This window comes from Bos indicus x Bos taurus, chromosome 14, assembly GCF_003369695.1.
Source record: "Bos indicus x Bos taurus breed Angus x Brahman F1 hybrid chromosome 14, Bos_hybrid_MaternalHap_v2.0, whole genome shotgun sequence".
Lineage (NCBI taxonomy): Eukaryota > Metazoa > Chordata > Mammalia > Artiodactyla > Bovidae > Bos > Bos indicus x Bos taurus.
This window is the reverse complement of record NC_040089.1, coordinates 23,460,417-23,484,884: the sequence shown is the minus strand read 5'-3', so window position 1 is coordinate 23,484,884 and position 24,468 is coordinate 23,460,417. Positions and strand designations below refer to the sequence as shown.

The following is a 24,468-nucleotide window of genomic DNA, read 5'->3' as shown; positions in this document are numbered from 1 at the left end:
GAGTCTTCTCCAACACCACAGTTCAAAAAGATCAATTCTTCGGCACTCAGCTTTCTTTATAGTGCAACTCTCACATCCATGCATGACCACTGGAAAAACCATAGCCTTGACTACACAGACCTTTGTTGACAAAGTAATGTCTCTGCTTTTTAATACGCTGTCTAGGTTGGTAGCAGATACCTAAACTATATGGTAGCATTCAAGAGACTCCACCATGGTGTAAAGCTATTGGAATTGAGGAAAAGAAAGTGGTTGGATCTGGTGAGTAAAACTGGATGATGGATGCTAGGAAGGAGGAGTGAGCATCTGATGTTTCAAAGTGTTTCAGTTGTTTTGGTTTTTAAATTATGTGCAAGTATCTCCTTGAATGATGTGAGTTGGACCATAAAGAAGCCTAAGTGCCAAAGAATTAATGCTTTTAAACTGAAGTGCTGGAGAAGACCCTTGAGAGTCCCTTGGACCAAGGAGATCCAACCAGTCCATCCTAAAGGAAATCAGTCCTGAAGAGTCATTGGAAGGGCTGATGCTAAAGCTGAAACTCCAATACTTTGGCCACCTGATTCAAAGAACAGACTCATTTGAGAAGACTCTGACACTGGGGAAGATTGAAGGCAGGAGGAGAAGGGGATGACCGAGGATGAGATGGTTGGATGGCATCGCTGACTCAATGGACATGAGTCTAAGCAAACTCTGGGAGATGGTGAAGGACAGGGAAGGCTGGTGTGCTACAGTCCATGGGGTGTCCCATGCAAAGAGTGGGACACAACTGAGCAACTGAACAACAACAACATCTCCTTGAAAGTGACAAGCATCCATTTTTAAGAATGGCTAAAAGAACTCTGTGACTGAATAAAACAATGTTTATAATGTAACATTCTAACAAGGCAAGATTAAAACTGAATCCACATTATGATGACATACGTAGGAACAAGTCCGGAAAGGACTATTCAAATCAAATGAAATCAGAACAGGATGGGGAGCGAATCAGTACAGCATTATTATATGTGATGGGTTTTAAAATTACAAGGGGAAAACACTTGGTTATTATTAATACAATAAACTTTAGAAAAATTTTTGTTTAAATCAAAATTAAAAAATTTTCACACTTCTATGGTCATTTTTTTATTTTTCTCCCTCTCCACTGCCAAAATGTCTATAACAAGGGACACTGCTTTACTTTCATAGAAGTATGATCTTTTTATTTAAAATGGATAACCAACCAGGACCGGTACAGTACAGGAACTCTGCTCAATATCATGCAGCAACCTGGATGGGGAGGTGAGCTGGGGACACTGGATACACATATATGGCTGAGTCCCTTTGCTGCCCACCTGAAACCATCAGGACATTGTTAACTGGCTAAGTGTTAGTCACTCGGTAGTGACTCTTTGTGACCCCATGGAAGCCCGCCAGGTTTCTCTGCCCATGGGATTCTCTAGGCAAGAATACCGGAGTGGGTTGCCACGCCTTCCTCCAGGGGATCTTCCTGACCCAGGGATCAAACCTGCATCTCTTATGTCTCCTGCATTGGAAGGCAGGTTCTTTACCGCTAGCACCATTATTACTTTTTTAAATGGTACTGAGTTGTGATAACGAATGCATATGAAGTGGTTTGCATCTGACTCCCTAGGGAATGGGACTCTGGTGCTTCTGTTCTAGGATCGCTGTGAAAAACTTACTGAGACCCTCAGGGGGTCTCAGAGGTTCTCAAGGGGCTGTGAACCAAGGGGGTTGGGGACCTGTGAATCTGTAAGTTTACACAGAGAGCAGCAGCAGGAGGGGGAAGATGCAGCAGGTGGGTGCTGTCAGCTGAAGCAGCCAGGCTGAAAGAGCGTGGAGGGTGGGGCCCCGGCAGGTGCACGTGGGGGGAGGGGGGCTGGTGCGTTGGCGATGGAAACCCACCCCGTCACCTTCCAGGCTGCCCACTGTGCTCTAAGCAGAAACCACTGATTCTCAGGGAGTACTGATGCTGGGCCGGGTGCCCCCTGGTCACTTACAGAAAATTCTAAATAAGTTAAACAGCATGATGGCTATTCTGTTGAATTTCCATTATTCGTAGGGCAAATTTCTCATTTTCCCCCACCATCCTCGTCACCCAGGATCAAAACCTCTGTCATCTTGCAGTCCCATTTTATTCTCCACTGGGCCCTCGTCACTTTCTGTGTAACCTCGCTGGAGGCTTAGGGAAAGGCACGGACAAGGCCAAGAGCGTCATTCTGACGGTTTTCCCCTACGTTAGTCTTCTTTCTCTACTAAACCCTGTGCGCATGCTCAGTTGCTCAGTTGTGGCTCACTCTTTGCGAACCCACTCGGCGGCTGCCGGACGCCTCTGTCCATGGGATTCTCCAGGCAAGAATACTGGAGTGGGTTGCCATTTCTTTCTCCGGGGAATCTTCCCGAGCCAGAGATTGAACCTGCGTCTCCTCTGAGTCTTATTGCAAGCGGATTCTTGATCCACTGAGTCACTAGCCCCTACTAGTTAGTAGGTTAGCCCCTACTAACCCTTACATGATATTAATGACTAAAAGGTCCACTTTAGATGTGACTATTCTGGGTAGTGTGGTTGCCTCCTGGCCAGTATCTGTGGCATCAGGCTTTTCCCGACTCTGGGCTCAAATCTGTGAATTAATCATCTCATCTTTTCATTTACATTCAGGATCCATCAGACCCACCTTCTACTCTTCACCTGATTAAATGAATGAATTCTACCTTTATTCAGAGGCAAACTTCAAAACTGAGATGTGCTCTCATTCACCCACTCCCTGCCCACCACTCTGTATTCACATTTCTCCATGGCATGATCACACGAATTTAGCTTACAGGATTTATTTTAGCATTTGCTTTGTCCCTCCTCGATGAACGGCAAGCCCCGTGAGAGCAGGGATTTTTGTCAGGTCTGTACCCCGTTGGACTGCCCGTCTGGAGAACAGAGCTTGGCACTTGAAAATGCTCATACATATTCATCATGGCACGGAGGACACAGTAGAATAAACACTCAGGAAGTGTTAAGACACCATTATTACTACTATACCATCATCTCAAATTCTGCTACCAACATCTCTAGTACTATCAACAGGAGAAAACTGCCAGTGTTCAGCTTGGCCCACACAGCTCCTCACAGCCTGGCTCCAGTCTCTCTTGCTGCTCAGTGTGACAAGGACAGAAACTTGCATTTATTGACATGGTAACACCATTCTGCCTCCCCATGTAGGCCAATCCCACTGATTCTCCAAAGCCTAATTCAGACCGCGTCTTGCCTACATCCTTCTCTCCCTGACCACTTCTATCCATCATCGATTTGGGATGTAGCCACAAGCCCCAGGACACCACCAACGGTCCTGTTTTATGTGTGTCTGTAACTCCTGCATCAGCTGCTGTTAATGTGTATGCATCTCTCTCCTCCATGGAGACTGTAAACTCCTTGACATACTATCTGATCAGCCTCCTTGTACACCACCCTGCTTCCACCATTGAGACATACACAGTCCCCTGACCCCGTCACCATGACACAGCAAAACACCTCCTTTGAATTGAAGTTGAACTTAGAAATCCCATGGACTATGCTGCGAAAGATTGAAGGTGGGAGGAGAAGCGGACGACAGAGGATGAGATGGTTGGATGGCATCACCGACTCAATAGACGTGAGTTTGAGTCGAGGCCTGGTGTGCTGCAGTCCATTGGGTCGCAAAGAGTTAGACACAACTGATCAACTGAACTGAACTGATACAGTAGTTTGCAGTCAGAAGCAATTCTGTAGGTAGATCCCATTCTTTTTATTAGCTACAATCTATCTGGTTTATAATAGATGATCAACAAATGTTAGTTCCCCAAATCATTTTTGTTTCAGACAAATCTAGACCATGGCAGCCACCTAGTCAGTCTGTGACCATTCAAACAATCTGGGCTGAAATCTCAACTCAGTCATTTCTCCCAAATGAAGGTGCCAAGAGCTTTAGGATGAGGAAATTTGGGTCCAACCTGACTCCTGTATTTCCTGAGAGCCAAACAAACGCCAGCCAGTTACTTAATTGAACTTCATCCTACTCATCTGTACCAAGCAGATAACACTACTCCTTCAAGGGTTATTGTGAGGATTAAACACAAGAGCATATGTTAATCCCTCTACTTCAAAACAGTGAACAATGCATGACTTCCCATTTTCTCTCCCCATCCCCCCAAACAGGGAGAGCCAGATTATAGAGAAGAAAGGCTCATGGGACCTTTGGCACAAACAAAACTGCTAAATAAAAATCACTAGGGAGTCTTTACAAGTGTGGGTTTCACCAACTAAAGTGTTACAGTTTGCACAGCACCACAGACAGGCCTCTAAGGCACCCCACACTCAGCCCCATCCCAGACTTTAGTTCCCTTCCCTGAGATGGAAGCGGGCCAGATTACAGAGCCCTCCCCACTCACACGGGGTTCCCCTCACTGAACTGCTCAAGCCTCTCACTGTCTTACAGCCCCTACTCACCCATCTGGCAGACAAAAGCGCTCTGTACTTACAGGTCTTTCTGTTTCAACTGGCTTTGGGTCTCTCCTCTGATTTATCACCAAAAGAGTAAAAACCTGAAGAATTCTATTTTTGGCCTCCAGGTTGGCTGAAGGACCCAGAGAACTAAGGGGCAAACAGCGGGGACACAATTCAGTCCCCGGGTCCTTCACTCCCCAGGTTTACATCGAACGAAAAGGCAGCTTCGGTGCTTCAGACCCCAAGGCCCAAGCCTGCAGCCTCAGCTACCATGTCCAGAGTTCCTTTTCAACGCGGCCGTTCTCTGCCCATCACCCCTCCACCTCCGGGAAGCCCTCCAGCCAGCCTCACGCTGAGCTGGAGACTCAGACGGGCACAGCAGGCCTTTCAAGCAGCCCCAGGAGGAGGAAGTTTCTTGTTCCCACGGGCCTGGGTTTTTCTCTTTTGGGTGTTTTCTCTTTCTGAAACCAGGAAGCTCAATTTGCCTAATGGTTAAACCCAAAAGGATTACAGATTTTTTTTCTGTAAGAACCCGCAGTCCCATGGTCCATCCCTCCTGGTAAAAAGCAATCCGTTTCCAAACCATCCTGACACAGAGGGGCTTTCTGTTCTCCCAGGGGAAGACTCTTTCATGCCACTATTTGGATGAAAAGTACAACATTTACAGATCATTCATATTTCTGTTTGCCCCTCTCACCAAAACGCTAAAAGTGCAACCACTGAATTACATCTCAATTCCCTAAAGAGACAAAACCTATTCTTTCTTTTCTCCCTGCCTCTGTTTCTTTCCCTGCTTTTAACCAAACTGCTTTTAGGTTCAGACTCTCACACTTAGATCCCTCACATTTCCGTTCATTAGCCCTGACCGCCCAGCAACTTCTGCTTTTCTTGCTGAAATTGAGGTTCTCCTTCTCGCCTATGGTTTTTGCTAAAAATGTGCCCTCCCTTAGTAACACAGCCAAACCTTCAACAATCCTTCCTTGTGCCATCAGCTCCCCTGGTTTTAACCTCTAGGCAAGGGAGTAGGGGGCTTCACCCCCAGCCCCCATGTGGCCCCAAGAGGGAACCACGGAGAAGAGGGTGTCACTCAGGATCAGAGAAGTGTAGACGAAGGCGGAATGTATGACTGTTGAGCTACGGGTCGACCTTGGGCAAGTCATTTACTTCCCCCATCCTCCGTGGACTTACTGGGAAACTGGGGCCACCGCCCCCTTCCCCCAGGGCACCTGCTTTGGGAGGGCTCTCGTCAACATCACTTATGTGTGCTTACTCACAACGGCCTGATTCTTCCCAAAGAATCCTTTCTACATGAGTCACTCAATTCTTTTGTTTAAAAGAAACTTTTTTTTTTTACAATTTTTATTTTTTTTTAATTTTATTTTATTTTTAAACTTTACAATATTGTATTGGTTTTGCCAAATATCGAAATGAATCCGCCACAGGTATACATGTGTTCCCCATCCTGAACCCTCGGAGTATAGCTGATTAACAATACTGTCGTAGACTCGGAGTGGACAGTGAAGGGACTCAGCCATACATATAATGTATCCACTCTCCCCCAAACTCCCCTCCCATCCACTCTGCCACATAACACTGAGCAGAGTTCCTTGTGCTGTATGGTAGGTCCTTGTTGGTTATCCATTTTAAATATACTCAGCTGTACATGTCCATCCCAAACTACCCCTCTCCCTCACAGTGTCACTCAATTCTTTTAAACATATTTTCAGCCATGCTGGTAACAGCAGTACATCCTGTGTTTGCTCTACCAATGTGTTTATTAGGCCACAATTCTTTTATTATTTTTGGAGTTTAGTTGCTTTACAATGTTAGTTTCTGTTGTACAGCAAAGTGACTCAGCCATACGTATGCACATATCCTCACTCTGTCAGCACAGAGCACTCAGTGGGGTTCCCTGTGCTGAACAGCAGGTTCTTGTTATTTATTTTACACACAGTAGTGTTATGTGTAAGGGCCACTTAGGCCTTGATTCTTAACCTGAGCTAAGCATTGAAGATCATGGGGCTTTTAGGGAAAACACATGCTCCGGTTCTACGCCAGACCAGGCTCTCTGAGGGTCAGGCCTGGGTGTCAGTATTTTTCAATCTCCACAGGTGAACAAGTAACTCTAAAACTTTTTAATCATTCCTTTTTTAAAAAGATTTTCTAGATGCATACCATTTTTGAAGTCTTTATTGAATTTGTTACAATATTGCTTCTGTTTCATGTTTTGGTTTTCTGGCCCCAAGGCATTCGGGATCTTACTTATCCCACCTGGGGTAGAACCCGAACCCCTTGCATTGGATGGCGGAATCTTAACTACTGGACCGCCAGGGGAGTCTCCAACTCTCAGACTTTTAGGCGGTGGTGAGTGTGATGCAGAAAGAGCAGGGTAACAGGAGGTGAGGGATGGGACGGTTGGTGAGCAACGTCTGGGTGAGAACATGTTCATGGCGAGGACCCCATGGAAGGGAACAGAACCACTGAGTCAGAGGGCTGGGCTCCCCAGCATCCAAAGTGGGAGGTCTCGAGATGCCTTGTCCCTAGCACCGCAGACTCGCTTACTCAGCCCTTCCTTCGCCTCAGGGCAGTTTTGTGTAAGACCTCAGCTTCCTTCCAAAATTTCCTCCTTTCTGCTTACGCTGTGGCCAGAGCAGGTTTCCATGGGAACCCAAAGACCTACTAATGCCACAGGTTATCTAGTTTAGACTCATCTTATTTGTGGAGCCGTAGCTGACAAATTCCAATCGGAATCTGGGGGCAACTGAGTACAGCGACTACCACTGAGGATCCCGGATGCACTATTCCTTTAGTGCATCCTGGTTTAGACAGCCACTGTCTCCTCATTCACAGTACTCGTGGGTCAAACAAAATGTCCATCTTTTCCAGCTCAAATTCTATGCACCTGGGGTCACTGTGACTTGTTGAATCTACCGTAAGAGACGCAGGAGCTGCAGACGCCTTCCAGACATGGGCCTCCCCTTCTTTCTTCAGTTCATGTCAACAGCTCCCCCTCCTCCACTTTCTCAACAAGTTTGACACAATATCATTAGCGTATCCAGTGTATAAAAATGTTTAAAGAGCAATTGCAAAAGAATGACTCTTGCTGATCTCAGCATGGTCAGTCACTTCAGTCATGGCTGCCCCTTTGCGACCCCCCGGACTGTAGCCTACCAGGCTCCTCTCTCTATGGAATTATCCCGTCAAGAATACTGGAGTGGGATGTCATTTCCTCCTCCAGGGGATCTTTCCCACCCAGGGATCACACCTGTTTTCCTGCATTGACAGGCGGGTTCTTTACCACTGAGTCATCTGGGAAGCCCGTCATCATTCCAAATGAACAGAAACCTGGTCTTTTATTTTTCTGTCTGTACACACACACACACACACACACACGGGCTTCCCTTGGGGGCTCAGACAGTAAAGAATCCGTCTGCAATGCAGGAAACCTAAGCTGGATCCCTGGGTTGGAAAGATCCCCTGGAGGAGGGCATAGCAACCCACTCCAGTATTCTTGCCTGGAGAATCCCCTTGGACAGAGGATCCTGGGGGGCTGTAGTCCATGGGGTCGCAAAGAGTCAGACACAACTGAGTGACTGACAAGCACAGCACGCGCACACACATACACACACACAGTGTTACCATCCCCACATCTCTAGGTCAGTGTGTGCTTGTCCCTCAGGGGTGGGGCATCGTGACATGCAGGACATGATGAGGGGTTTACACTTTCCTTCACATCTGGTGCTCAGGGATCAGCATCAAAGGCAGGACACCCACCTAGAACCCGTGTTCCAGTGGAACCATCTCCACTGCTCTGAGATCTGTACCCTGCACACACACCCTCCCAGAGTGGCATCAGGTCTGGAAATAAGGCATAAACCTTTCAAAATCACCCCTAGTAATCTGACAAAGTCCAGGGGAGGGGGTTGGTGTTTCTAACCAGCCCATGTCCAGAACTGCAGAGCAAAATCATAGAAGATGGGGCAAAGGACAGTAAGGGCTGCAGTGGAAAGCAGGCAGCAGCCAGTTCTAGAATTCAGAGATCTTGGACCACTGCAATGCAGTGCAATGGAAACTGAAATGAGAAGACAACTTTCAAAAAGAAGAGCAGATAACAGATGAGGAGGCTTCAAGGCGAAGCACAGCCTCAGTCATCAACCCCGCGTTAATGTGTGTTATTATAAAATGGATCTTTTACATTTAATTAACAAACCCATCTGGCTTCCCAGGTGGCACAGTGGTAAAGAATCCATCTGCCAGTGCAGGAGACACAGGTTCAATCCCTGGGTTGGGAAAATCCTCTGGAGAAGGGAATGGAAACCCACTCCAGTATTCTTGCCTGGGAAATCCCAAGGACAGAGGAGCCTGGCAGGCGGGCTATCGTCCATGGAGTTGCAAAGAGTAGGACACAACTTATCGACTGAGCGCACACACACACCCATCTGAACTCCCCGTCTACATGGATGTCATTCACTTCTCCTAATTCTAAGCAGGGGAAACCTCAGGCAACAGAGGGTTGAAGCCCCTTCCTAGTCTGGCAGCCCAGGATTCCCCCGACACCAGCCCACTGTCATTGTTCACCTTCTCCACATTTGTTTCAAACTGGGTTCCCACGTTACAAACACAATGAACAAGGTTGGGGAGTGAAAAAAACAGCATTTTCCTTGGTCTTTCTCCCTTCACCAAGTAGGTGAATCTACCGGCTTTTGTTCTGAGATGGTGTTTTCTCACGTCTAGAAAGGAGAGTGAGACGGGTGGAGAGGAGGGACGAGGAACACAGCTCACACGGAGACGCAGATGTGTCGGTTCCCTGCAGAATCTGGAAGACACCCCAGGGCTTGGGCTGGTGCCTGGACGCCTCAGCTGGTCCAAGCAGCGCCCAAGTCAAGGCTGCTGGTTGTGCCAACCCACCTGCAGGGCCCCTACCACCCTGAGACCCAAGGGACCAAAGCCTCTCATACATGGAGACAGGAACATTTTGGCTTTTTCTTCTCTACTCTGACTTGAAGGGAATATTTGCTCTCTGAGGTATGGGGTCATCCCAGCAGGTTTCATGTTAATACTTCAGATGCTTCTAGGGCTGGCCTCCCGGGGCCTCACTGTGCTCTCTGTGCCTCACACTCCCACCAGAGCTGAGTTTGAAACTCTCCACCCTGGCTTTCAGCCCTCTTGTTTCCCCTCTACCCCCACCCCCAGGCCATCCGCCATGCCGCACGGTGCTCTTCCAGTTCTCTTTCCAAAAACAACTGCAGCTCTCTGCCATTTCCTTGTTCCTCACACAACAGAGCTTGGCAAGACTCTCCCTTCACAGCAGCCTACATTCCTGGTTCCACAAGCCGCTCACCTCACCCCACCCACCCTAAGGACCAGCTCCATGGGAACCCCACACCTGAGGGCCCCATTCTCCTCTAACCATCACACCTGCTCCTTCCTAGAATAATGACCCTCCCCCTCTCCACCCCACCAGCCCATAAGCAACCTCCTCCTTCTGGTTTCAAATGAACCATTTCAAATGCCTCGTCCTGTGTGCAAAGCTGTCCGGAGCTACCGGGCAGAACTGACCGTCCCTCCTGGCTCATGTCTTGAACACACAGCACCGTCAGTGCCCAGGATGCTTTCAAGCCCATCGGCAGACCAAACTCTGATGAACTGTGTAACACATGAAACCACTTACGTGCCATTATTTCTCCTTCAATCTCTCAAAAGGCTCTTTAACTCACACCTTCAAGACAGTTGGAATGCAACGACTGTATTTTATTTTTTTAATTATTTATTTATTTATTAACTGTGCTGGGTCTCTGCTGCTGCGTGAGGGCTTTCTCTAGTTGCGGCGAGCAGGGGCGACTCTGTAACGGTGCCTGGGCTTCTCATCATGATGGCTTTTCTTCTTGAGGAGCACAGGCTTGGCTCACTGGTTAGTTGCGCTCGGGTTAGGTTCTTCATGTGGGATCTTCCCAGACCAAGGATGGAACTCTTGTCTCCTGCACTGACAGGTGGATTTTTTTTACCACTGAGCCACCAGGGAAGTCCTCAATGACTATATTTTAATTATTTCACTCAAGCCAGTGTTTTCCAGATTTGCCAGCCTGCGAAAATGGCTGGCGTATTTGTTAAAAATACAGATTCTTGGACCCTGCCCTAGGCAGACCCCTGAATTCAAATCCACGTGAAGCAAGTGAGCATTCATAACACACATTACAGGTGATTCTCCAGGTTTGACTTAGGGGACATTCTGTCTGCCACTGGCAGCTGAGCAACTTTGGAAATAGAGCAACAGTAATAAGCCTTGTTGACTGTTCATATGGAATTTCTGGTAAAATTGTTTTACTAAAAGATTTAAGTAGAAGGGGTGGAGAAAAAGTCAGAGTCATGGCATATGTCCAGTTTTCACTTTTCCAAAACATTCTCGGGATAAGGGGCCATTTTACATCCAAACCCTCTGTAATCAAAATATTTACTTAATCAAGTGGCTTCACCCTACATAAAAATAAAGTCAAGGAGAATGAACTTTACAAGGACCACTTTGAAAGAAATCTTAATATTTGTAGTCCAATTTTTTTTTTAAAGATGTATCTTTTTAATCAGGAAATGCAATATCACAACTGTGCTTGTATACACTTGTTTTTTCTTCATAAAAATAGAAATGAGAGGGCTAAAATTCTTATTTGGGCTAAAATTTCAGAAAATACTTCAGTGTAGCCATGCACTTAGTTGTAGTGTTTGTTTAGTTGCCAAGTCGAGTCTGACTCTTTTGTGACCCCATGGACTGTAGCCCACCAGGCTCCACTGTCCCGGCAAGAATGCTGGAGTAGATTGACATTTCTTCCTCCAAGGGACTCTCCCAACCCAGGAATCAAACCCACGTCTCCTGCACTGACAGGTGGATTCTTTACCATGGAGCCACCTGTGAAGCCCAATTGTAATGTTAGATATTACAGTTGTAATGTCTGGTATAATTGTAATGTTGGATTTTATAAAAGCTGGACTAAGACACTTCTGCACCCAGCTTATTTTGCCTGTCCCTGGTTGTCCACATAACCACTTCATTGCAAAACTGCCCTGTTTGTCCCGTTTCATTATGCCTATCGATGGATCCTTAAAGACACATTGCAAAAGAGGCGCACAGAAATGTTACACAAGGAACTATTAATAGAAATATTCTGTAGCCCAGTCCCTAGGAAGCACATTTCTGTTTTCCCACCATTTCCCTTAGTAGCAGCTTGAAAGCGTGCAAATATTAGTTGCTCAGTCATGTCTGACTCTTTGTGACCCCAAGGACTATAGCCCACCAGGCTCCTCGGTCCATGGGATTCTCCAGGCAAGAATACTGGAGTGGGTTGCCATTCCCTTCTCCAGGGGATCTAAATGTTTATTTAGAAAATAGCTTGTCCCAGTCACCTGTGTCCTGAACTGCTTTTCTCTATTCCTTTGGAGCAGAGAATACAAGATGGGGGGCAGGGGGGGAGGAGGAAGGGGAGACAGTTGGAGGGGTGGGCCTGTACGGAGAAGCAGGGGACAATTCATGAAATGTCTATGTCTTCCTGTTTACACTCCCTTAAACAAGGCTTGTCAGAATCACAACACACACACTTCCCGCCCCAGCTTCTCCAGCTCAGTTAAGGGCCTCCTAGGTGCTGAGGTTGGAGACCCGGAAGTCATCTTGTACTCCTCTGTCTCACTCCCCAGATCCAGCTCATCAGCAAGGCCTCCCCATGGACATCCACTGCCCATTCTCAGTCTGACCTCCCGGCTCCAGCCCCACAGCCTCCCACTGCCAGAGAAAATGCAGGACACCCAGCAACATCGGCATTTCACAAAACAGCCAATCATTGTTTAGTATAAGTGCGTCCCAAACATTGCATGAGATATACTAAAAATTCATTCATTGCACGCCTGAAATTCAAGTGTAACCTGGGCATTCTCTATTTGTATTCGTTAAATCTGGCAACCCTCTCTAGGGCTTCCCAGATGGTACTAGTGGTAAAGAACCTGCCTGCCAATGCAAGAGACGAGAGAATTTGGTTCAATCCCTGGGTTCGGAAGATCCCCTGCAGTAGGAAATGGCAACCCACTCTAGTATTCTTGCCTGGGAAATACCACGGACAAAGGAGACTGGTGGGCTACAGTCCATGGGGTCACAAAGAGTCAGACACAACTCAGCAACTAAACTAAACCACTAAGACATATTGCTGATGAATGAATGAATGAGTTTCCTGTCTGTAAAACGAGATTTCCTTACATTGTAAGCAGTCTTCACTGCAGCATGTCCAACTTTCATAATAATATGTTGACATCCCCAAACTACCTTTTCTGCCCCAAACTCAGACTTTTCCCTCTCAAACAATGAATGCACATTCCTGCCTGTTGCATGGTGCTACCGCCCGCCCTCCAAGTTCAGAGTCACCAGGAGCTCCGTCCTAGTCCCAACAGGTGATAGATGGGACAGTGTCTTATTTGAGCTTTTCATTGTATTTTAAAGTGGTAATTTAAAAAATGTAGTGGGATGCTAAAAGTCCAAGGTGTTGATATGAATGCTAGGAAAAGACACGATGAAAATTACAAGGTAGGTTGAAAGTAGGAACCCTTCAGTCTTAAGCAAAACACTCTTTTCAGTGTATGCTGGTTGCATTTTCTAGTGAAGAAAATGCATGCAACTGAGACCATGGACGGCAATGCTGAACACATATTGAAAACTGTCTGAACAGGATTATGCAGTTTAGAAATGGTACAAACTGTTCAGCTGTCCAGGAATGGAAGCCCTTATCACACACTCTATTTCTGGCTTTGGGGCTCCGGAGAGGAAGAAGGGCCTGCAGGGGACCATCTGTGACTCAGCTGAGAAGCAAGGCGGCCAGGTCCTCCTACTGCAGCATGCAAAGACCCCTCCCCTTATTTTATAATCCTTCTGATTCCTGGCAATTGTTGGAGTTTCTGAAGAAGAAAAACATGAGGTCTTAGTTTGGACTTTTCTGAGCTGCTGGAGGAATGGCTTATTTGCAGTGGTCCAGGCCCTTTGGGCTGGGTAGATAGGCAACCTGAAGGCGGGCCAGGAAACCACAGGACAAGGAGGAAGGGAAGTGCTGAAGGCCCCATGTCGGGTGGGAGAGCCTGAGAGTTCACTTCAGCAAGAAGGAACAGAGACATGAATGCACATGCTAACCAGAAGCAGTGGTTCCAGGAAATTGTGCAAAAGGCTCCCCAGTTCAAGACTCTAAATTGCACATGGTTTCTTGAGCCATTTAACAGATGCAGCACTGTTTTCTTTGAGAAAGCCTTGGAAAGGTACCAGGCTGCGTGCTGACACGAGGACCACTAGGCGTTCAGCGCATGTTCATGGGAGCCTTCCTCACACGGATGACTCGGGAGGACGATGAGCAGGACTGTCTCGACCCTTGGGAGCTCTCGGTCAGTGGAGAAGCAGGCAAGTCCGTGCTGATGTGGAGGGCACAGGTGTCCAGCAGAACAGTGTCCACCACTCTTGGTAGCCGCAGCAGGAAGCAGATGGTCCTGTGTGTCCGGACGTATGAGGCTAACACCTCAGTTACAGCTGAACTGACCTCACCACATGACAGCGTTTTTAGTGTGCTTTTCTTACTGAGGCAAAATATAGAATCTCCTGGAGATGAATGGTGATGAGGCTCGCAGGACAGTGTGAATGTTTTTAATGTCACAGGATACTTAACAATGGTTAAGAGGGACTTCCCTGGTGGTTCAGCAGTTAGGACTCCGTGCTTTTACTGCCGAGGGAGTAGGTTCCATCCCTGGTCAGGGAACTAAGACCCTGCAAGCCAAGCTGTTGTGCCCAGAAATTTTTTAACTGAAAAAAATTAAAATGGTTAAGACAGTAAATGTTGTGTTAGGTATACCACAATAAAAAAAAGAAGAAAAATAAATTTTAATTATTCATCTCCCCAAAATCTATAGAGTAAAATGCACAGATCTTAAATGCTCTGTGAGATCAGTTTTTTGATAATGTCTCCACCCACAATCCCAGCTTCCAAAGCAAGACGCAGAAAGGCCATGTTTGTGGACACAACCTCAGTACCCTTGGGTCCATTTCTAAGTCACCTCCTCCCCATGACCACTGTTCATGACCTTCTGAGAAACAAGATCAGACAGTATGCATTTCTTTCTGTCTGACTTATCAGTCCTTCACTTAATATGATGTTTTGGAGATTCAACCAGTCATTGTTGGAGCAGTGTCTTTTTTTTGGTTTGAGTAGTCCTATTTTATGAATACATCATCCAGCTTTATTGAATCACTCTTCTGATAATGAATATTTGTTTTATGTACAGGGTTTTTTGTTTTATTTACATATTATGAAAAGAATTGCTATATACATCACTGTACACATCTTTTTGTGGACATGCGTCTTCATCCCTTTTGCATAAATACCCAGAAGTAGAAAGGCTTGCCTGGGAGGCATTTGTATGTGGAATTTTATAATAAACCACTGAATGGCTTCCTGCAGTGGCTGGACCATTTCCACTCCAGTCTCCCCACACCCTCACCTTCACCAGCATGCTGTGATTGTCAGGGTTTTATTTTTTTAATGGGCCCTAATGGCTCATGGAACCAACATGAATGATGCCGGAAAGGGGTAACAGCTTTCAGGCAGTCTGCTCCTTCCCCCTAGATGAAAGGGCCAGCACCCCAAGCTGGAGTTTGAATGGGGTTCCTTTCTTTTCTTTCCTTTTCTTAACAAACCATTTTCACGTACTCTTTAACAACCAATCCTAATAAGAAATTCTAACAGATGGTGAGAGAGCAGCTCAGAGATGCGGTAATTTGCCCAGAGCTCACAGGGTAAATCTCACCACCCTGGCCCTCTGCCTGAACAAGCACCCCATCTCTGAGACTTAGGGCAATCTGGATGTTAAAAAACAAAAACAAAAACTTCTGAACGAGCTACAACGGCATTATACTACTTCCTGGCTCCTATATGGACTTCCTTTCTCACTCATGGGTCGCTTTGACAGAGCCTTGCTCTGTAGAGGTCACGAGTGACCCTCAAACCTTGGAGTCCTGGGGAGAGGGGAGTGGTCCCCTAGTGCAAGGGAGATGCTCGGAAGCGGGAGGAGCTCTGTGTACCCACACACCTCACAACACAACCAGGACTTGCTGTGTTGGAGGCTGAGGCTCTCCCAGCAGGTAGGGTATCCCACCCCACCCTCAAGCTTCTGAAGTATGTGGGGGGAGACTGGAGGCGCAGGCTCTCTAAACCCAGGAGACACACCACCCTCCTAACTGGTGCTCAGTGTGGTGGCCCCTTCTCTAGGGATAGGGAGCCCGCACATCTCAGCTCTCAAGACATTTGACATTCAGGTGGGAACTGACCAGATATTAACAAGACATCTAAATTCACTGATCTGAACTTCAATCCATAACAGCCCCGACATCCTCAACGGCTGGATCTGATGAAGTGGTTCAACCTTGGTACACAAGCAGGGTATCAAGGAGAGTGCTAAAAAGCACCAATGGGGACTTTCCTGGTGGCCCAGTAGTTAAGACTTTACCTTCTAGTGCAGTCTTCACGGGTTCAATCCCTGGTCAGAGAGCTAAGAGCCCATATGCCTCTCAGCCAAAACACCAAAACATAAAACAGAAGCCATATTGTAACAAATTCAATGAACTATCTTAAAAATGGTTCACATCCAAAAAATCTTTAAAAAATAATAAAAAGCACCAATGCCTGGGTCCTCCACTATCCCCCTTTTATTAGCTGGGGTGCAGCTTGGGCCCAGGGAGAATTAAATGCTCTCCCATTGACTCCAGTGAGCAGCCAGGGCTGAGAACCATTAGACAAACCCTATACTTTTGACTTCATCTGCTCTGAAAAAGACTTTACAGTCCAATGGTGTTGGGATCCTTTTATCAGACACTGAACTCCACTTCAGAACTGAAATCATAGTAATAGACATGCCATATGCATTGTTGTGTTGTATTCAGTTGCTCAGTCACGTCTGACTCTTTGCAACCCTAGCAACAATAGGCTTCTCTGTCCATAGGATTCTCCATGCAAGTATACTGGAGTGGGTTGCCATGCCCTCCTCCAGGGATCTTCTCAACCCAGGGATCAAACCCACATCTCCTGCATTACAGGCGGATTCTTTATTGCTGAGCCACTGGGGAAGCCCAGATGGGCTATGTGAAAGTGAAAGTCACTCAGTTGTGTCCAACTCTTTGAGACCCCATGGACTATACAGTCCATGGAAATCTCCAGGGCAGAATACTGGACTGGGTAGCCATACCCTTCTCCAGGGGATCTTCCCAACCCAAGGATAAAACCCAGATCTCCCGCATTACAGGGGGATTCTTTACCAGTTGAACCACAAGGAAAGCCCAAGAATACTGGAGTGGGTAGCCTATCCCTTCTTCAGCAGATCTTCCTGACTCAGGAATCGAATCGGGGTCTCCTGAATTGCAGGCAGATTCTTTACCAACTGAGCTATCAGGGAAGCCCAAAGTGAAACTTGCTCAGTCGTGTCCAACTCTTTGCGACCCCTTGGACTATACAGTCCATGGAATTCTCCAGGCTAGAATACTGGAGTGGGTAGCCTTTCCCTTCTCCAGCGAATCTTCCTGACCCAGGAATTGAACCCAGGTCTCCTGCACTGCAGGTAGATTCTTTACCAACTGAGCTATCAGGGAAGCCAAGGCAGGCCATAGATGGTTTAATTTCAGATGTCCTGCTGGCTAGCTGCTACAAAAACCATCTCATATTGCATTACAGTGTCATACTGTTATGCAAGAGTGGACATTGGAATTTACCCACAACCAACCTAACCCCATACCTGAACTCAAATCAGAAAAAAAAAAAGCTCAGCAAGAGGAAAAAAAAAAGCACTGATTAATAAATGGAGCCAACTATTAAAAATTTGCTGGTGCAGCAAAATTGACTTTACTATCACAATTTGTCTTCTGCGGACTTTATTTTTTATTCTAGAAACCTGTGAACTTTTTATTTTATTCTATGAACTTTATTTTGTTCCACTTGGCCCCAAATGGAAAGTTATTTAGTCCTGGATTTGGTTATACTCTAACCATAAGAAAATGGTAGTATTTTCAAAGTATTAGCTTTGGGACTAATATTTTATGAAAAATATTAATTCACTTATACTTATCTCAGGTTTATCTACTATAAAACTATCACTATCATTTTCCTTTAGTTCAAGAGTCCTTCTACCTTATAGTTTATAATCAATGCTCAGAGAATGAATGTTTATGAAAAGCAGAGCTACTTCAAGTTTCAAACCTCAAGATCTACATAAACAACAAAATAGTTTAAGTTCTATATAAACAAACAATAAACTAATCATCACTTATAAATGATGAAGTCTCAATAAACCCAGTGAATTCAGATTATACTATCAACACAGAAATAGAACTTACAGTAAAGAGCAGCTTCCTAGGAAATGAGTTTTCTCCTGACCTTAAATGTAAAACTTAGAACAGCAGAAAATTACCAACCAGTTCATTTCACGAAACATTGGCAGTCAAAAACAACAGAAGCATAGTTGACCCTTGAACAGGGTGGGGCTAAGGGTGCTGTCCCCTTGGAGAGGAAAATCCATGGACGCCTCTACAGTCAGCTCTGGTTTACCACATCCACAGATTCCACCAAGGCAGATCGTAGTACTGTAGTATTTACTAATGAAAGAGATCCAGGTATAAGTGGACACATGCAATTCAAACCCATGTTGTTCAAGGGTCAACTGTAATTCAATTCATTATTCTTCTCTTACTGGGGTTTATTGCATGTTTTTTGATTTTACCTCACGGGTCTGGCATACAGGAACCTTAGTCAATTTCATTGGGAAGCTTTCCTAGTGGCTCAGTGGTAAAGAATCCACCTGACGGTGCAGGGGACAAGGGTTTGATCCCTGGGCCGGGAAGATCCCACGTGCTGCAGTGCAGCTAGGCTCGTGTACTGCAACTGAGCCTGCACTCTAGAGCCTGGGAGCCGCAACAAGGGAAGCCACCAAAATGAGAAGCTCACGCACTGCAACTAGAGAGGAGTTGAAACTAGAGAGAAAAGCCCGTGCCGCAAGTAAAACCCAGCAGAGCCAAAAACAAATAATTTTCACTGTTCCCCATAAGCTCACAATTGTTCTCTTGAAAACTTCAAAGAAACAGTCAAAGAGGGGCTCCATCTAACATCTGGTCTACCGTTTGCATAAACACAGTGAGACATTTTTTAAATGACGACGCATCATCACTCACTCATTCAGCTTTTCTCACCCTAGACTCAATCCCATGTCTATCCAGGAATGAGTCCATTATGACCCTGGGGTAGTTTATTACCCAAGTCACAGTCCTAATGCCCTTTCTGGCTTAGGTTCTTCTCATCTGTTTACATTTGGTTGAACCAGGAAGTGCAATTAGACAAAGAACTAGCACGAACTACTCAGCAAGGAGTTCTCTCCTCTGCATGCAGCCCAGCCTCCAAAAGATCTCAAGCAAGTGGTTGGTCTGGATGGAGTAGCGGTTCTACAGCCTAGAGGTTCTTACACGACCAGCAGCGGGTCCAAACTGTCAGTCAATTGTGTTTATTTCAGGGTATGACTCATGTCGCTTCTGGATAGGCGTCAAAAATATGGACACAAGACTCCTCCAGCTCTACCTTCCTGCCCACAGAAAGCAAGGATGACACACAACCTCTGCTAATGCCCAGCCCTTCAGGTACCATGTTTGGAGACTATTGGTCCTGGAAAATCCCCAGAAGTGGTTCCAGCCAGGCCACAAGATAGACCAGAATAGGATCCTGTAGGGGCCCAAGAATGAACACAAGGACTGATGTGGAGATTAAACAGCAATGTTTATGTTAACGTCAAGGTTAAAACACTTCATCAAGACCAGAAAAAATTGAGATTTTACTTCAAGAATCACCTGGCACCCCAGAAATGAAAGGAAATCTAGGGATCCTAATACATTTTCCCTTCTAAAGAAAGTTTAAGTCTCATCCACTTTCCTTTTAATTTCTTTTTGGAGAGCAATCATTCAGAAATGGAAACAGCCCATCGAGGACCCATAGAGAGACAGCAAGCAAGGGGTACCCAAGTGCTGAATGGAGACACTGTCCAGAGGGTTGACACACTTCCCAGGGAATAAGTCCGTTTAGCTGAGGCTTAACCACAGATGACCTTGAATTCATCCCTGCAAATGCCACAAGAAACAGAGGAAGGTAGTGAGCCAAGGATGGATGTATGACTCACCAGATCCGTATTCTTTGCCTTTTATCCAGCCCTTTGCCATTAGTGATCTATTAACTACAATCTTAATAACTTTTCAAAGTCCAAGGCTTTGTAGCTGCATTTTAAAGAGTTGTGATAATGTAAGATATTGCTTCATTAGGAAGAAAAACACAAGCTAGATGAGTACTTAGCAAAAGAAAAATGTGAGGGAACTATGAAGAAAAGGCTAATCCAATCATGATTCAATCTTTGCTACAAAACAGCTGATTTGCTTTGCTTGGCCAGCAGAGGAAAATCGTTTCTTTCCCAACAAATGGTGACCAGGACACTAGAGAGAAATGGAGTCACCATCTGAAGTTAATGCATATAAAATCAACTGGCTTTATCCTAATCACACTTAAGCTCTTGATTTAATGTTCAGATTTTCAGCTCAATTTCAATATTTCAATTTTATTTGTCTTTGCAAGTTGTGATCATAGTAAGAATGACACCAAACTGTCAGAACTGAGGGCTCTCTCTCGCTTTGGCTGGTTGTGAGTGTCTGGGTTTTTTTCTCCCTCAAGTCAGAGAGGTTGCACCTTGGAATCGTACAGCCGTAGAGTTGGCCTTAAAAGTCAGATTTCCAGGGTTCAAGTTTGAGCTCTACCCCACAGAGATGTGACCCTGGGCAAGTTAATTAACCTTCAATTGTCCACAAAAAAAAGGGGATGATAACTGTACCGATTTCATAAGGTTGTTGTGAGGATTAAGTGAATAAAAACTTAGCAATGTTTAGAATAATGGATGACATACAGTCTGTGCCCAGTAAATGTCCCTGAGCTGTATTTATTATTGATCTCTCAGGAGGAGTTGCATTCCTGTGTTTGCATTCAAGTTAATGTATAAAGTCAACTTGATAAACTATCCAGGATATTACCTTCCACATATTATAACCTGACTTTTTTTTTTTTTATAACCTGATTTTTTTAAAAAAATAACCTTTCAAAGTTAAATAAAACACATCAGCCTGGGAGTCGAGCAGTCTCATATTCCATTTACTTAGTAACCAAAGAAGAAAGTGGACTTCCCAGGTGGCTCAGTTGGTAAGGAACACACCTACCAATGTAGGAAACACAGAAGACTGAGTTGGATCCCTGGGTCGGGCAGAGCCCCTGGAGGAGGGCATGGCAATCCACTCCAGTACTCTTGCCTGGAGAATCCCATGGACAGAGGAGCCTGGCGGGCTATAGTCCATGTGTCACAAAGAGTTGGACATGACTGAGTGACTGAGCATGCACACATGTCAAGGAGAAGGTATTTATTATCTCTAAGCCTTGGTTTCCTTAACAATACCAAGAATATCAATAACAAGTCTTGTAAGGAATGGTCATCTAACAGAGGACACACACTCAATACATGATTGTTCTTTTTATTATATTTTCTGTAAAAGGTAATTATGGCCTGATACAAAAGTCAGGCAAGTAATAACAGTGCTGGCATCATTGTAAGATTTTTCTGGGAAATCCCTGGTGGTCCAGTGGTTAGGACTTGGCACTTTCACTGCCCCGGCCCAGGTTCCAGCCCTGGTCAGGAAACCAAGATCCTGCAAAAGTGTGTGTTAGTTGCTCAGTCGTGCCCACCTCTTTGCGACCCCATGGACTGTTACCCAACAGGCTACTCTGTCCATGGGATTCTCCAGGCAAGAATACTGAAGTGGGTTGCCATTCCCTTCTCCAGGAGATCTCTCCCACCCAGGGACTGAACCCACGTCACCTGCACTGCAGGCTGATTCTTTACCATCTAAGCCACCAGGGAAGCCCAAAAGCCTGTGGCCAAAAAGAAAGAAAGAAAAAAGAAGATTCTTCCAATTAAGAAGGAAACTGGCTTTCATTTTGCCAATTTAACTACTGTGCTCGAACTAATCACTCCCAGCTCCTTTTCTCCTTGGGCCTTGGACATCAGTCTCCTCCACCGAAAGAAAGTTCAGAGTGGCTCACCTTGACCTAGACTTTAGTAAGACAGTCTGAATTTTGGGACCTGCGAGCTAGACAGGCCCTTTAGGTCCCTACAAAGCCCAGGCAGCATGGAAAACCTAAGTCATCTGGTGCGGTCCCTCCTTTGTCCATCGCTCATCCAAACATTTTCTCCCTTTCAGCCACATATGATGTTTCTGAGCTTGAACAAACATTTCCAAATGCACTTCGGGCTTAAGTCCAAGTGCGCACCTAAGTTCAGATGACCACAACCCTCTCAAAACCTCTGCACTCACTTCCATATTGTTGCACAGAATCAGCTCCCTAAAGACTATCATGGCTAAAAAAAATGATCACTTGAATGAAAAGAAAAGCAAATATGAAATATTTGTTAGGTCTCTATTATGTTTCAAGTACATCCATGCAAATAAACACAGCTGAACTTCAAAAGACCTTCTGTTATGAACTGTCACCTAACAGAGGGCCACAGGGAGACGTGGAGAAGTCAGATGACTTGCTCGAGATGACACCTCTGACAGGGAGGGCTCACACCTGCGAAGGTGGAGCCAGGTCACGTGACCTGTCCTCTGTCTGTCCCGCCCACAGGACATTCCTCCCCTCACAAAGAAGAGGAAGCACTGACTCAAATGACCCCATTTCCCTTGATGTTAGTGACAGCCTGAGAGAGGCAATGGCCATAACTGCTCTCCAGGTGAGGAGCCGGGGCTCATGGACACTGCTGCCCAAAGGAAACCCAGGAGTTAAGGGCAGGGCCATCTTCCCTGAGGCAGCAGGGTTGAGGGAGTGGGCAGCAGAATTTTGTAGTTGTTCAGTTGCTAAGGCATGTCTGATTCTTTGTGACCGAATGGACTGCAGCACGCCAGGCATCCCTGTCCTTCACCATCTCCTGGAGTTTGCTCAAACTCATGTCCATTGAGTCAGTGATACTATCCAACCATCTCATCCTCTGTGGCTCCCTTCTCCTCTTCAGGCTTCTCCCTTCTCCTCTCCCTTCTCCTCTTCAATCTTTCACAGCATCAGGGTCTTTTCCAAATAATCAGCTCTCCACATCAGGTGGCCAAAGTAGTGGAACTTCAGCTTCAGTCCTTCCAATGAATATTCAGGGTTGATCTCCTTTAGGATTGACTGGTTTGATCTCTTGCTATCCTAGAGTCTTCTCCAGCAACACAATTTGAAAGCATCAATTCTTTGGCACTCAGCCTTCTTTATGGTCCAGCTCTCACATCTGTACAGCAGCAGTGCAAATGCCCAGAGTTCACCCCTAGAATCTATAGCTCAGCTTCTCAAGGTCTGCTCCTTAATAACTTTCATCCAGGTTGAATAACACTGCCCTGTACCATCTCTGAGGATTCTTGTGGAGAGGACCTTTATTTCTTTTAGGTAGGAGATCTAAAAGAAAATAAGTACTACAAGTATCCTCAAGGTCATCCTGGAGCAACACAGTTCTCAGAAGCTGCTAGATTATTGCCAATGCACACCATAGGTAAGGAAGCTGGCTAAACTGCTTTTCCATCTTTTCTTTTTTTTTTATTCTCAACTGAGGAATGCACTTCTTCCCTGGAAAGCTGTCCTGCTCTGGTCAGTCCCCTTGCTAATCCTCCTCTCCCTCCATCCCTACCTTCCCTCCCGGTTCCAATTCCTGTGGATCATCCAGAGGTGAAAACGCAGACGCCAAACATCAGCAAATGCAGCTGGAGGAAGATGAACCTGGGGCTGGAGCTGTGGGCAGTTCAACCCTGGGCTCAGCAACTGCCCCGGGGTGGGGTCATTCCCTGCCTTGACCTCTGGACCACAACTGTGACTTCTTCGCAGGAAGATGGGTACCTCTGTACTCTGCTACCTGACTGTATTCTTCATATTTCATACAAAATAGAAAGTTACATTATTCAGCCCACTTTAAAAAACATTTTAACTTCCTGAGCCTTTATGGAACAATTCTGCTATTGAAAGGTGATGGATAGGAGGGCAAGTCATAAGCCTGCACATTCATGACCAGGGAGCATCTGAGAAATGTTTCCGAATCATGAACAGATGAAGCATTACTTCATGAGTTAATGCATCCTGCAGGTCAAACGACAGTGCCCTCTCACCTCCAACCAGAATCAATGTCAAACAAACAAGAAGCGGAACAATCAGTCAGTCACAGGGTGCCATGTTCCTTCACATCAGAAAAACGAGTCCCCTTTTATGAGGACTCTCATAACTGAATTCACAAAGCCAGTTGGCACTTTCAAATGTCTGTGTGCACAGCAGGATGTTTGATTACTTGTGGGTCACTGGAAACCACCCTTATCACACCCACAATTTCACATTTGCATTTATACATGTACTGAGCGATGCAAAGATGGATAGAAAAACAAGCTATATATGGTGAGTGCTATCTAATTTTACTAACTAATGGTTGGATAAACAGGCATTTAAATAAGGCTCTGATCAAACCCACAGTGTGAGAATTTTGGCAGCTGAATATCCAGGGTATAAAACCTGACCAGGACCTGCCCTCTATCCTGCTGAACTGCAATCATGCCTGTGCCAGCCAAACCCACAGCTTGAAAACCTGTTCATCTGCCAAGCCAAATGGCTTTGTGCTGCTCTTCAGCTTCTTACACTTTATTATGAAAAAGCCAACATGCGAAACTAAACTAAAACTTGAAGCAGGAAGGCAGATGCCTTTGAGGAGAGAAAGCATTATGTACCGGGGGAGGCACCCGGAGATGCTGGTTGTGTGCATCGTTCTGCTTCTTGATCTGGGGTGGGGGTTACAGGAGGATCTGCTTTGAGCTAGGTTTGTCATTTCCTTCTCCAGGGGAACGTCTAGACCCAGGGATCGAA

At 45.8% G+C, this 24,468-nt stretch overlaps 1 protein-coding gene and 1 non-coding gene across 4 annotated transcripts in view; one reads left to right on the top strand and one right to left on the bottom strand.

Annotated features, from left to right (window-relative positions):
* LYN (LYN proto-oncogene, Src family tyrosine kinase) overlaps positions 1 to 24,468 on the bottom strand; it is a 109,274-nt gene that overhangs the window by 69,862 nt on the left and 14,944 nt on the right. Inside the window, exon 1 of one of the 3 annotated variants that reach the window (XM_027561010.1) lies at positions 4,507 to 4,908. The exons of the other annotated variants lie outside the window; for them this stretch is intronic. The gene's annotated coding sequence lies outside the window, so the exon portion shown is untranslated. Of the gene's footprint in view, positions 1 to 4,506; positions 4,909 to 24,468 lie in introns of those variants that run through there. 3 annotated transcript variants of the gene reach the window in all.
* TRNAE-UUC lies at positions 21,166 to 21,237 on the top strand. The gene has a single exon. It is a non-coding gene; the product is annotated as a tRNA-Glu (tRNA).